Genomic DNA, 15,282 nt, shown 5'->3' with positions numbered 1-15,282 from the left:
GCTCCGCGCCGCTAGTCCTCTGCGGCCGCCGCTGCTGGCATCCGGGCGGTGGCGCCCGGCCCAAGGAGGACACGCCCCCGAGGGCTGCGCCGGGCCAGACCCCCGCGAGCAGGCCGGGCTCTCAGCGCTCCAGCCTGTAGCTGGGCAGGGGGCAGGGGGCGGAGGGGCAGGGGCTTTCTCTCCCAGCCCTCTAAGGGTGACGCCTCCCGCAGTGCTTATGGCGGGGGCAGGGTGTGTGTCTGAGCCTTTCGTTCGCCCATTTACCCATCCATCCATCTATCCATCCATCTATCCATCCATCCAGCCAGCCAGCCAGTCAGCACCTACTAGGTGCAGGGCAGCAAGTAGGGGAGGAAGACAGAAAATTATGATGTGAACAGACGGTCCCACACAGATTAGATCTTGTTGAGACCTGGAGCAGACCTGTCTGAGAAGTCCACGTGGTTTGGGGAGAGGAACTCGGAGTCAGGGCCTGCCCCTAACTATGCTACTTCGCAGTGGTGACGGTGGTGGGCATTAGAGAAGGGGGTACGGAGGTGAGAAAGGCGGGGAAGCAGGGGACTCTTCTGTTACTCCTGGCACTTAGCTCGCATTTTGTGCCTTCGCACTTAACAAAAACAAATTATTTCAGCAAATACTTATTACGGGCAGGGCACTGCCCTTGCACTGCGGGTTATACACCAAGAAGTCAGAGGGTACTTCTCCCTGTGGGGCAGGAAGTCTAGGGGGACAGATGTGGGACCCTAAGGCGCTCTGATCTCTGTTGGGGGAAGGGAGGGGACAGGCCGGTGTCAGCAGACCATGTCAGAAGAAGTAGGAATGCATTTCCTTTAATGCCAAGGGTCTAGGTCGGTTTTGTCCAATAGAACATTCTGCGATGAAGGAAGTGTTTTATATTATCTGTACTGTGTGGTACAGTAGCCTCTAGCTACATGTGGCTTTTATTGAGCACCTGAAATCTGGCTAGTGCACGTGAGGAACTGAGCTTTATGTTTTATTTTATTTAAATTACATGCAAATAGCTGCATGTGGTCAGTGGCTGCATCACTGGACAGCGATGGTCCAGGCCCTTTACTTCCTCTCTCTTAGACAGTATAGACCAAAGATCCTTTAGGCCAAGAACATGTTAATACTCAGCTCTCACCTTTAGCATATAACCCCCAGTCTGCTGCTCTGGTGACCCTGTGTCCTGTCCCCTACAGCTGTGCGGAACCATCTCTTCTTGGAGAGTTTGTTGGAGAGTTTGTATGTCCATTCAATACAATGAAACTTTTTGAAGCACCTACTGTGTGAAAGCAGTGAGGATTCAAAGATGCCCAAAGAGCCCTGCCCTACGTCTGATCATCCAGCTGTTGTTTCAGCCCATGTTTAGGGGAAGGACCCCGTATCTTTGCTGGGGTTCTGGTTAATATGGCCTCTTGCCATACTACATACCAAGTTTGCCCAGGGCAGAGATGCAGAAGCTTGGGTGGGAAAAGCGCAAGAGATGAAGCAAGAAGCCCTGGGCTGGAATCGGGGTCGTGTTCCAGCACCAGCTCAGTGAGTCCGTCACTCAGCCTGTATTTACATCACAGCTGCATGCCGGGCAGCAGGATGGCAGAGAGCTGAGGAAGGAACAAAAAATATCTGATCGACTTGAGATTTCTTAACAGTAGCACTGGACTTAAGAAAATAATTGAATAATATTTGTAAAGAATCGAAGAGAAAGAACTTTAAACTTGGGTTTTGATCCTTAGCTAACTTATGAGGCATTTAAAGGATAAGAAGTTTTACCATATTGAGCCCCTCTGAAACCCCTGTTAGAGGAAGCACACGAACAGGCTGAGAAGTGAATCCTGTAGGCGTGCACAGCAATGGGGCGGGGGAAGGGTTAAGTCCCTTGTTTAAGTGATGCCTGTCTGGGGAAAGGGTGGTGCCAGCAGAGCACAGCCTGGGTGGGCATACAGGGAGCAGGAGACAGAGCCAGTGGGGGTCCTCTCATGCAAATGGAAAGGGACTCAACCCCGCCAAAGTGACCTCTTTGAGGAAGAGAGGACGACGTAGCAGCTAACCAGGGAAGGCCGTTCAGAGGGCCTGTTATTTCTGACCTCCCTGACAAGGCTTGTCTAAAACCCACGGGCTCTGTGTCTTTATTTTCTGGCTCTAATCTGCAGGTCAGTAAGTCTAAACTTTCCAGTGATGGGAAGTAGGACGAGTCAGAGCGGGGGTGAGTGGTAAGCAAAGGTCAGAGTCCGGGGCCAGTGAAGTTTATCTTTACCTGCTTTATTTACATGGCAAAGGTTCAGGTATTGAATTAACAGGAAACTACAAAGACTTTTTTTTTAAAAAAAGGTCATATACCAAGAATATTTCTTCCTTCTCTCTGTCTGTGCCCTAGAAAATATCACAAAACAAAGAGGGCCTTTTCTGATTTCTCTGGTTTTCAATAAAGATATAAAGTGAAACTAGGATTTCTTTTTCAAAAAAAATCTCATTTAAATCCTACAACAACCCTATGATGTAGGTACTATCATTATAGCCATTTTTCAGATGAGACAGTGGAGATTCAGGGAGGTTAAGTTTCTCAGGATCACACAGCTTCTGTGATTGCAAAATGTGTGGGCTAAGTCCCAAAAAGGACAACTGATGTATGATTCCGCTGATACGAGGGACTAGAGCAGTCCAATTCAGAGAGGCAGATGTAGAATGGTGGCTGTTAGGGTCTGGGGCAAGGGGAGACAAGGGAGTTATTATTTAATGTGCACAGAGTTTCCGTTTGGGAAGACGGAAAGTTCTGGGGACGGATGGTGGTGATGGTTATACAAGAACACGAATGTGCCTAACGCCACTGAACTGTGCACTTCAGAGGTTGATGTGGTAAACTCATGTTACATAGATTTTACCACAATTCAAAAGAAAACCAAACCTTTGAGTTAAGCTATAATACTTGACTGCCTTTCTAGGATGGAAGGAAGGAAGGATATATGGGTTTCCTTATTCATCCATTCAACAACGATTTGCCTACAGCGAGGCAGCCACTGTTCTGAGAACTGTGCGGAAATGTCACAGCGAACAAGACAGGCAAAAGTTCTCTTCAGTGCTCATACGCATCTCAGTGTTTGTGTGTAAAGGCGGAGAAGTCATGTCACGGATGCGGGAATTTTAGTGATCATTTCTGCCCTGTGTTGACCACTCGCTACTTATCTAACATGGTGCTAAGCACCCTGCATGTATTCACAACAACCCTAGGGGGTAAGTCCTATCCCTTCTTATCCACCTCTTCAGAGGATAAAAAGGAGCCACTAAGAACTCCCCCACATTTGTTTAGATTAAAAAGCATGGGTTTCAGCACAGAACTGGGCGCATAAAAACAAGAGTTGGGCGCTTTGCTGTTAGCTCTTCCTGGCAAGAGGCCCAGAGGCAGTGCCTTTGTGGGACTACCGTCTGCTCCCTGGCTGCTTGTCTGGAGACCTGTTCTCTCCCTCCTCCACCCTCACAGCACAATGTACAAGATGTGAAACTAGGACTTCTGAAACAATTTGCTGCTCACGTTCGCTCAAGCAGAACTTGGTAGGAAGAATGACAGAAAAGCGCTGATTTGGAAAACAAGGAATATCTTGGTCTAGTTGCTGGTATCTCCTTTCTCCACTTTCTCTCTCCCCTTTCCTTCTTTCTCCAACCTTCCTCTTTCCCTCCCTTTCCTGCCATGCAGATATCTGTCAGATAAGAGTGCTCTCTGGTGACAGCTCTTGCAGATACACCTTCCCTATCTAAATTCTTTTGGGCAGTTAAGGAGGAGTGTGCTGGGTCTTGATGGCCTTCAGCTCAAAATAATCCGCATGCCAAAGGGACACATTTTGGGGTGGGATGTTCTGCTTCCCTTCACCGTCTCCCCACCCACCTGTCCAGGGCTGGTTCCCTGCACGGCACTGGGGGTACAGATCCCTGTGACAGCTGGTGTTCACACGGGGCTCAAGCATCTTGGTTTTACCTGAACTTTAGGGGTATGATGAAGGTTTGTTAAGAAGGTTGGGAGGAAATGCTGGGAGTCACCGGCTTAAGCCCCTAGTGTACCCACGCCAAGCCTAGGACGGGTCAGCAATGTTAGGAGAAGAGGTGGGTAGGCCCCCTCAGGGCAGTCTGTTCTGGCTGAGGGAGTTGGGGGGCAGGAGACAATCTTCCCTCAGCAAAAACTTATGCTTACATTGTGCCTGAGACATCCTACCCTAGCCCACCCCCATCCACCCACCGAGGGGCACCTGGCAGAGGACCCAGGAGGAACAATGACAAGAGGCTGTGTGCAACATGGTGGGCCAGCCAGCTCTGCTGGGCATCCTGAAACGGTGACAAGCTCTCCAGAGCAGAAACAGCATTCCTGCATCTTCAGCCCAAGACGATGTTGGTGAAATGCAGCCTCAGCGTGCAAACTCAGAAAGGGTGTCTATACCTGCCACCTGCCCATGGCCTCAAAGTGGCTTCATGGGAACCTGGCAGCATCGGAGTCTCCGCAGAGCAGGGAGGGGATTGGCGGCGGACCTGTGCTGAGAGGACGTATGGTGGTGACCTAAAAGCCACTCCGCTTGGTCCTCCAGAGCAAGTTAGAGCATGAGCAGAAGTCCCAAGCTCCAGCCTCCTAGGAGAATGGTGCTGGCCAGAGTGGCCGGGAAGTGGCCTTGGGGACTGAGAGCTGAGTAGAGGCTTTACTTCCGCCAGGACGGGAACGTACCAACCTCATCCAGCCAAGCACCCTTACCAGTCAGGTCCCTTAAGGTCAGAGTGGATCGAAGGGTGGTGATCATGGGAGACATCCCCATTCCTCAGCCGAGGCTCAGAACAAACCCCCCTGTACAGATGATGAAATACAAGGTCAGCTCTGTCCATAGCGTGAACCTGAGGACCAGTGCTCACCGTGGCTCCCTGTGTCCCTACTTACACGTCTCATTCTGTGCACATTCTGCAGGCCCTTTGTCCCCAGTGAAGTGTGCATGTTTTAGGGGATAAGGACAGTCGGTGACTTCATGATCAGTGTGTACAAGGTGCCTGATACATTCAGTATTAATCTTCTGATGACATGACCTGCTCAGTCCAGCTCCCTGCCAGCCCCTCTCAGGCCGAGACAGATGAATCAAGGACTCACTCAGAATGGGGGCAGTGAGAGCCTGGAAACATGGGTTTCGTGCCCAGATCTGTGTCTTCAACGGGACCCTGGCAGGTGGAAAGGCTTGGAGGCCTGCTTGGGTCCTGCCTGGGTAGTCTCTATTCAGGCTCCTTGACTTTCAGAAAACTGCTCCCAGCTCAGCTGCCTGTCAACCCCTGGAGCCTGCACTTAACCAGCAACACAGCATATTCTGGGTCCTTATCAGGTCAGAGCTACAACCTCAAGCTCATGCTTGTTTGATATTTAACAAACATTTGGTTGAATTAAAAAACACTTGGGAAGACTTGCCTGAATGGCAGTCACATGAGAGCTTTAGTCCTTGTTATCATCTGTTTTGGTGTTGAATACGACATCTTGGGTGGTCATATGCTTTCTGCCCCTGGTAGGATTGTTCGTTTTGAACTCACACTGAGTCATGCCATTGACTTAAATAAGGGAGACCGTCAGCATCAACCCCATGACACTCATTGTTTTATTTACTATAAGGATGTTTGTAGGGCCTTGTTCACTGTATTACATAGGCTGTCTGGATGAAAACGCATGGAAAAAAATTCCTTTCTGGTCTAGGAATTAAATACCTGATTTGTTTTTTATCAAATGGTCATTGTGAGTAATGCAGCTGGTCTTGTTTCTTTCTTTGCATGGGCCACCAGGAAGCTCAGAATCAGATTGTGGCCCGTACCTAGCAAGTGCAGGGGCCTTTCAGTGAAATCATTTTATATATTAATCACATTTCTCCTAATCTAATTTTCCCTTCTTCCTAATGTCCTATATGTTTCTTCAAATAATTTTATTTTTCAATTAATATTATATTAGTTTCAGGTGTTTTATGCGATTTTTAAATAAAGTGTTGTTTTGACATATTTTGTAAGCAAGCTTAAATTTATTATTTTAGTTCTTTAGTCAGGGCAACATAAAAATAAGGATGCACATAAAATATTTTAAATGTTATATTGGACTCTGTGTAGCCTGAATATCCTTTGATGTCAACACCTATGGACTGACATTGTCATTTCAAAAAACCAAGTAGAATTGTGCATTGTGTATGTGCTTAACCATACTCACGCAGCTGTTCAAAATGAGGTACTTCATGGAAAGATTTCCATGGGAAAGGACAACAGCAGGTAGCCATGATATGTTATGAAATCCTATGAAGTCTATGAAAAAATGTCCATTTCAACCAAGTAATCTCTTGGCAGGGGGTGTAAAAGTTAGTGAGAGGAGAGAAGGAATCCTGGCTTCTTCTTCAGTAATCTCAGCTTGACTTGATCTGCAGCCTGAGAGAGGAGAGGGCACCCTGGCCCGCCCCCCAGGGAGAGCCTGCTGGGAAGGGAGGGACCCCAGGAAGCCTGGCTGGAAGTTGAGCCTGAAGCAAGGCAGAAGGGGCTTAGTCTTTGAAATGCCAAGGTTGAGGGGGGCGGCTGGGGATGGTGTGAGGAGGAGTATGGGGGTCTGTGGGGACACAGACAGAAATACAAGGCTTAAAATGCCCTATGCTTATGAACACAAGTCATCCCAAAGGGGGTCCGCTCCTCGGGGGAAGGACTGAGAGGAGAACCTCCTAGTCCTACGGGGTGAAGGGAGCAGGCAGAACAGGGCCCTGGAGAGGGGGGCTCGGCTCGTGGAGCGGCTGGTGCATGTCACTGGATTCGAGTGTCTGGTGGGCAGCAAGTCTGTCCTGTTGAGGCCCCGTCGCCCACTACTAATGTAAGCACCAGCGCAGGAAGGGGCCAAGGCCAAGTTTGGGGTGGGGCACAGAGAGCAAAAATGGGGGCTTCCCACGGGCACTCTCTCCATGAAGTGAGGCCCCAGAAACGGCATTCCCACCTTGCAGCGGTCAAGCCTGACTTCACAGCTGGACATTCTGCTTTCTGGCCAGTTCGGAGTGCCTCCTTTAAATATAAATATTATTTTTACGGAGCCTCCAGCCCAGGGAAATCTTGGTCCGCTGAATTGCTCTTAGTGGGACTATGCAACTTTAAAGCATCTGAAAAGAACCCGCTACTGAGAAATTTGCATTTTCAGAAAGCTTTCAATAGCAGGCCCAGTGATGGGGCCTGTGAATGAAGTCTTTCTGTGCTTGCGCACCATGTGAACAGTACCCAAGGAGCGAGAGAAAGGAAGCGCACTGCATCCCCCTTCCCCGCAGCTGTGGCTGAGACGGTGGGGGAAGGCGTGTTTGCCAAGAGCCTGGGAGGATTCAGGGATGCGTGCGTTGAGTCTCCCCGGCAGGTTTCCAGGGAGCTGGTTTGCATGAGGTAAACATGCATCCTGATTCCCAATGCCAAGGGCCACTGTTCCATGCTCGGCAGCCTCCTCTTGCCCCAAGGATGCGGTCTTGTGGGCATTGGCAGGGTCGCGGCGGGGAGGAAGAAACTTTTCTCCAGTCTACTAAGCTCTTCTGGCTGGTCTAATCATCAGAGAGACATGAGACAAATTAACAAGAGAAAATGACCAAATTTAATTACATATGGACATATGGAAAGCCCACATACATGAGAATCAGAGACCCAATTACTTGGGAGGTTCAGAGACAGAAAAGGAAAATGGCATTGAGCTAAGGACCAGGGCAGGTGCCTGGAGCGTCAGAGGGCAGAAAGGTCATTCAAAGGACAATAAGAAGAGCAGATGTTCAGTAAATAGAGGTTCGCCTTGCTTTATAAAAAGACTATAAAAATCACCTCTGGTAATAACTGTTATTATGGACAAGGCCCCAAATTTAAATTCATTAAGTGAGAGGTATTTCTTGTGAACCCACAGGGTCTCGTTAGTCTTCAGCTCAGAAGAGTTCACCTGCCGAAGTGACCCATCTTGAGGAGGCCTGTTCTGAACTCTGTTGTAGCCCAGCAGGCAACACTGGTAGTGGTGAAGCCTGACTGTTTGTTTTCTGTGTGGGATTCAGCCCCGCACGCAGATGGGCTCCTTTCCTGCCCCTTCTCACGTCAGTGGGACCTATCGTGGCTGCAGCACAATTCTTGCTGCAGGTTCTGTGTGTGCACCTGGGACCAAAGAGCTTAAGGGTCCACAAGTGCAACTTCAGGATGCCCCCTGGGAAGCCATTGGTGTGTATGGGCCATCTTTTCAGGGGAGTTTATGCTAAGACAAGCCTATATACTAGACCAAGAAATTACCCTTGATTTTATTTCTGATATTAAGTGACCGCATAAGGTAATAAAATGGACAACCACCCAGCAGAAAACAATGTCTCCATACGTGGCCTCCTTCCTCTTGAAAAACATTACACTATACCCCACTCTTTCTTCCTGTCTTGTCTTTCCTTCCTTCCTCTCTCCATTTGTCCCTCCCTTCCTTTTTTTCCAACCCAACCAAAGCATTATTGACTTCTCTCTATCTGCCAGGCACTGTCTTAGAAGTTGGCGATATTGGAGTGAACAGTCCAGTCCAGAGATCCCTGGATGGTAGAGCTTACAGGCTAGAGGAGGGAGACAGGCGATAAATACTCACCATAAGCAGCAAGTAAACTTTACAACCTGTAGAAGCTACCGAGGGCCATGGGGGGAGATAAGCATGTGGGGTGTGCAGTTTAACCAGGGTGGTCAGGAAAAGGACATGTGAGCCAAGTTGAAGGCCCATGTAGGGGAGAAAAGATAACATTTCCTTCCACTCTGCTAAGTTCTCAGCTGGGGTTTCTATAATAAAAGGCAGATTAATATGAGAAAAATCATACAAACTTATTTGGTATAAGCTTTGTGGGACATGGGAGCCTTCGTAAAGAAATGAAGACCCAAGGAAGCTGTGAAACCTGAGCATTTTGATGCTATAGTTTCATGATGACTGGAGAGTTATGGGAAAATGTGATAGGACAGAAGGAAGCTCCTTTCCTCTGGGTGCTGAGGGGGGCACCTCTCACATGAGGGTCTTATGACCCGCTTCAGGGGAAGGGCACAGAGTCCTTCCTGTACCTGCTGTGTCTCACATTTCTGCAGCGTAAGGCAGCCATGGGCAATCTGGGGAAGAGCGCCAGGTGCAGGACCGGCCAGGTGCCGGACTGACTGGGTACAGAGGCCTCTTGGGGAGTTGTGGAGAGCAAGACCAATAAGATGGCATTGGTCCCATCAAGACAGCATGAAGTATATAAAATAAAGTGGAATCACTCATGTCAACCAAGATGGCGGACAGCCAGCTATGACACTTTAGTTCAAGAAGAAAACTACCTAAGTCAGAGCAGACACAGCTGGCAAGGAGACTCGCCTAAAATATCTGCACACATGACCGGAACAGTTGTGTCTGCACAGTGGGACCACCCATAGATAGGCTCCTGGGGAAATTCCCCACTTGCCATCAGGGATGCCAAGACACCTATCAAGAGGCCCAGAAGGGTGGAGTGCCACCCTCAAGGGTATAACTGAGGCAGGATCAAGACCACTGCTGAGACAGCCACACACCAGAGCGTTGCTCCATGCCACCCTGATCTCTCTTGGCATCAGCTGCCAGAGGCTCTGCCCTGCTGGACTGAGGACTACACCTGCCCTGCTGCCCACCTGACTCCTGAGAGTCTTCCTTGCAAGATGCTACAGCTCCCTTGCCCACCGTGCTGTCTCCCAGACCTGCAGACTGTGACTCCGGAGACTTGGGATCGTTATCCCTCACTGATTGCTGTGTGTGTGTGTGTGTGTGTGTGTGTGTGTGTGTTATATTTCTCTTAGATTGTTAGTATAAGTAGGATATTAATGCATGTTGATGTTCTACTTTGTGTGAATCTGGATTTAGTAAAAGCTGAGTGTAAAGACTTCCGGCCAAGATGGAGGTGTAGACAGACACACTGTGTCTCCTTCCACAACTAAGAAGGAACACAACTACCTCAAAACTAGAGACAACCAGAAGTTCCAGAAAATCAAACTGCATGGAAGTCCAGCAAACAAAGATATAAGAAGAAATACTCACCCAGGCAGCTAGGAGGAGTGGAGCTGGGGCAGAGAGGATGTGGTGTGGTGGTAGCAGCAGCGGTGGCAGTGGCAGGCCAGCAGAAAGCGCAGTCACATGTTTTTAAAAAGCAGGAGGGACCCCTGGGAGAGTTCCCAGCTCCTCACCAAACCGCGAAGCTCACAGTCCCAGCACCAGGGAAAATCAAGCATCATTGCTTCTGACTGTGCAGACCAGTGGGGGTTGGGGTGGAGGCAGAAACTGCGGGTCTCTCAGCAGAGTTCGCTTGTTTAAAGGGTCCCCGCAGTCCTAGAACATCCACAGACCCACCCACTCTGGGATCGATGGCCAGAGCAACAGCTAGTGTCTGATTGCATTCCTCACCCCTTGCCCTGACCTGCTTAGTTAAGAATCCTGTCAAGTCACTTTAACCAGAACCCCTGCCCAGACCATTATGTTTCCTCGTAGTAATTTTCCATCCACAGACCCCACCCGGCCTCTTGGCTATAAACCCCCACCTGTCCGTATGTTCAGAATGGAGTCCAGTGTTCTAGTGAGTTCTCTCTTCCCCCATTGCAATAGTTCCTGAACAAAATCGGCTTCGACTGCTTCACTTCTGTCTAGCTCTGGTGTTGACAGCCTCAAAGTAGGCAGAAGGGCACGGGTCACTCACCCAGTCCCCACAATGAGCAATTCATGACCCGTTGTCCCTTCTGCAGCCCATCTCCCGCCTTCCTGACATCACACCGATTCATCAGTATTTCCACGTGTATCTCTGAATGGTAAGGGCGACTTTTAAGCCTAACTATAATAGCATTTTCACACCTAAAAATTGACAATAATTCCTTAATATAATCACATTTTCCGTCATTAGGTCATTAGAGGGCTTTTTTTTTTTCTTTTTTGCGGCAGAGTGACAGACTCTGATTATTCTTTTAAATGGTCGGGTTGTGTGGCACACCCAGATCGCTCACACTCTGGAGCAGAAGAGTCAGATGGTTCAGCCACTTTGAAACCAGCATGGTGACCTCTTATCAAGTTATAAACTATACCCTAGGACCTAGCAGTTCCAGTCCTAGTTATTTACCAAAGAGAAATGAAAACTTCAGCCTGCAAAAAGAATACAAACATATTCATAGCAACTTTATTTTAAAATCCCCTAACTGGAAATAACCCGAATGTCCATTACCAGACAGGTAGATACATACATGTGGCATGGTCACATAGGAACAACTACCCAGGAAGAAAAAGGAGTAAACTATTAACACACGCAGGACACGAATTAGGTTCAAAACCTCGTGTTGAACAAAAGAAGCCAGACGCAAGAGTGCAGGCTGGTTGATCCCATTCACACGAGTTTCTAAAGCAGGCAGAAGTATGTGTCTGTCTTCTCCCAGCTGTGGTCTTGGGTGAAGGGCGTGAAGATATTGATCAGAAAGGGGCTTGTTAGTGGGGAAACTTAAAAGTCTCGGGGTGTGTGTGGGAGGTTTGAAGCCACAGTGTTGGGGAACGGGAGGTGATTTGATCCCCGCCAGCACTGAGGCCTGCTCAGAGTTCAAGTTCATGATACAAGAGCGATGCTGGCAGTCTACGTGGCTGTGCTTCACCAAGTTCAGCTGCGCAAATGCACGCGCACAGGAGGCAGAAGACTGGATTTAACCAGGGTGTGGCCGTGCCAAGGAAGATGAAGGAAGATGGGCAAGGAAGTTGAAGTTTCTTATATTAAATTAATTCCTAATCCCACCAGAACAAAAATACTTTCCTTTTGTTGTGCCCACAGAGAAAACAACATTCCCGAATATGTACGATATACTGATCACCAAAGGGGCAAAATAGACCCAGGTCATCCTCCCTCCCACTTTTCCGTCAGTTCTGCCCAGCTCCAGGGGCTCATCCAGGGACTTCCCTGAGCCTGGGGGTCTTGAAGCAATTGTAGTCTTGGGAGTCTCCCACGCTCACCACCCTCTTGAAAATGGCTTATCGCTGCCTTCACAGCACCGTCTCCCACACCTGCAGAATAGAGCACCGTGAGGTAAAAAGAAACTAAGCCCCAGCGCCATTCTCTAATCCAAATACCGACATCCTGGGTATAATCAGATTCCCCAGAACACGGTGCAAGCAGTTCACTCTTGACCACGGAGGTGGGCAGGCGGAAGGAGTGGGGCAGAAAATGTGGAGGGATGAGGAGGAGAACGGTGTAAAAGAGAATACAGGCCAGGGATGTGGCTCCTTTGTGGTCAACTGGTCAACCCAGACTCTTCATCCTGAGTGCAGTGGAAGTGGGCTTTCCCACTCTCCTATTTTATATACTCCTTAATTGGGATCAATCACCCCAGACTTGAACACAACTCTTTAGCTCTCAATCTCCTGGAGGAATCTGAGCCTGGAGCCTGTGCTTCTGCCTTGAAGCTGGGACCAACTGGTCCTCTTTCTTGGACGTATTCCGCCCTGGCAGCCAATGGTGTGACACTCCTCGCAGGAAAGTGCCTCAAGAGCTTCTGGGTCCCTGTCCTTTTGCCAGCTCACAGCTCGGTTCCTCCTGGCTTTGGCCAAGAATGCATCTTAGGATGCTGACAAGGGCACTTTGCCAGTTCACATCCCTGCTGTCTCTGTGATTGGTTGTGTGAGGTGTCACGATGTATATTATTAATGTGTCCGTGCTTATATAGAAGAGGAGTTGCCTGGGGATGGAGGGTCTTCTTGAGTCTCCTGGTGAAGCCAAAACTTGCAACAGCAGCGTGAACAGCGGTACTAACGCCTATGAGTCACCAGTCACTACGCGCCTGGGTTACTGCCCAGCCCGACATGGCACTGCTGCCGGGACCCAGGTAGGAGACGGAAGAGGCCGCACTTAGGTGTTTCGCCTGAGTTCTATGACTGGATTTATCACTTTGGTTCCCTGGATCCTGGTTACTGTAGCCCAGCAGGCTCCACGGCCAGTGGGAGGGAGCAGGCGGAAAGGATGGAGACCACGGCATATCAGAAGAACTCAGGATCTTCCAGCCGGTCCTAGGCCCTGGCACTAACGGGCCGGGTGGATCAGATCGGCAACTGCAGGAGGATGTGGCACCTTGACTTGGCCTTGCCTTTCCCCTCTTGCACCCTCACCCTGTGTACCTCTCCCGCACTTGGATGGACCACTGAGGCAGATCTGCGTGTCTCAAGAATAACCAGTCTGTGTCCTTGAGACCACGTTCAGAGCCAAGGTCCGGGTCCAGCCTGGTGAAGATGCCCCCAGGCCTAGCCTCAGCCAGGCTGTCCCCAAACTCACAGCCACAGCAGCCTTATTTACGGCACTGGGTTCAGAAATATACTTGATCGTGCATCTTTCCCTCGTGACAAGAACTGGGACCCAGTGCAAGGGCAGTGTAGGGGGGCAGCCAGAGAGGAGTCCCAGTAGCAGCTGCGGCCAGTGAGAATGCCGTGGGCATTTTGGGTGGATAAATCTGTGGTGTGGGGTCTGTCTTTGGCGTTGCAGTCTTGGCGTTCACCGCTAAGAGCGCACAGAGTCTCTCAGTCACTGTGACAGCAGCACTTGCCTGTACCTCCCTCTGTTGGTGGGAGGGTAGAACTGCCCAGGTCACCACTGCCCTGGGGAACCCAGCAGGGGTTCATGGCCCCAGGCTACTCTGGAGGCTTGGCCCTTGGTTACTCAGGCACCCACTCTGGTGGCTGGGAAAGGAGGGTGGAGGGGAGAGGAAGCGGGGGATAGCAACAGGGCCTCCCTGGTTGCAGGCCCAAACCCACCTGGAGGAGATACCTGCTACTCTTTAGCCTCCTAGCATCCATTCCCACTTTTGTACCAGGTTACCAGGAATTACCGTCCTTGTCTTTTCCCTGCTGTCAGCCTCATACTTCCCGTGGACTTGACCCTCAATTCCGAAGGTGGTTGTGCAGGCCTAGCTTGGCCAATCGGAGCGCGGCATTCCCCTGAGCAGATCATGGGTTCCAGGAGGGACAAAGGACTGAATCAGAGCCTGATCCTGGGCCTTTTATTGCTGGGAGACAGGCTGCCTTCCCTGTCAGACTTGACCTTCAGAAGAGGGGGCTGTGGCTGCTGCCGCCGTCGGGCCACCTGTGGGAAGAGCCTGCCTGAGCATGGCGCCGAGGCTGCCAAAGCAGAGAGAGGGCGAGGGTTTGGGGCCACGGCCTCTGCCCTGGGAACAAGCCACGACCGAACCGGAACTCCTTCTTGACTTTTATAGGAGGCAATATGTCCTTGTTCTGCTCAGACCAGTCTGGGTTAGGCTGGTCCAACATTTACAAGAAAAGGGGACCTAATTAATATGCCAGAAAAAGGAGCTAAGTATCTTCCATCAGAGGAGCGGGGCTGAGCAGGGGCAGCAGCCAGGGGGGCCTTTCATCGTGACCTGCAGGATGGGACCGAACCATGACCCAGAAGTCGGCATTTTTCTTGGGGAGGCTGGCATCCCAGAGAGGGTTCCAGTCACTCCAGGGGTACCCTCTCCCAACCTCCCAGCACCTGTTAGGGATTGGAGGTGGTGGGTGGGCTCTGGGTTCCGGGTAACTGGCCCGGCCCACCTGCCCTATCACACCTGCGCTGTTGCTTCCTGCCTCCCCGAGGGTCGTCCTGCTGGTTCCTAGCCTGAGCAGCATTCGGAGAGGCCACAGGCCACATGCGCTCTGTGCTCTCCCTTCCTTGAGTTCAGGCTCGCCTGCCCGCATTCATATCCCTTGGCCTTTACTGCCGCTTTAGGCATTCTGGACCTCGGCATCCACCATTGCATTTCTTTGCCTGGGGTCTTCCTCTCTAGAGTGGCCCAAAGAACAGGGGAATTAACCACCTCCCTCCCAGCAGCCTTTAACTGAGGACTGACAGGGTGGGTATGTCAGCCCTCCCCCTGGGGTGGAATGTTTCTGAGGTGTGTGTTCTGTTCGTTAGAATCGCCCCAGCAGGACTAAGTTTCAGGTGCCCTCAGTGGCCACTGTGACTGTCCTCCTCTTGTTTCCCACGACGCCTCTCCCTTACAGCGTTTCCTAAGATCACCTTGAACTAGGACCTCTGCCTCAGCTGCTCAGGAACCGGGCTCTGGCTGAGTGCAGCTAAGTCACCCAGATGGACCACAGACTGCGAGAGCAGTGCCTTGCCCAGCCCCCCAGCGGCGCCACCCCTTTCCCCATCACAGGTGCAGCTGAACAAAGCCTGGTTCCAGAGACCACCCTTCCGGGCCCAGGGCCTCTTCTCCGAGGTGCAGGCCTGGAAAGGAGCCGGCGCACCCCTCCTGTTTCCCCACCAACTG

Source organism: Furipterus horrens, unplaced genomic scaffold (assembly GCF_987537825.1).
Source record: "Furipterus horrens unplaced genomic scaffold, mFurHor1.1.pri manual_scaffold_1, whole genome shotgun sequence".
NCBI lineage: Eukaryota > Metazoa > Chordata > Mammalia > Chiroptera > Furipteridae > Furipterus > Furipterus horrens.
Note: the sequence above shows the minus strand (reverse complement) of the source record.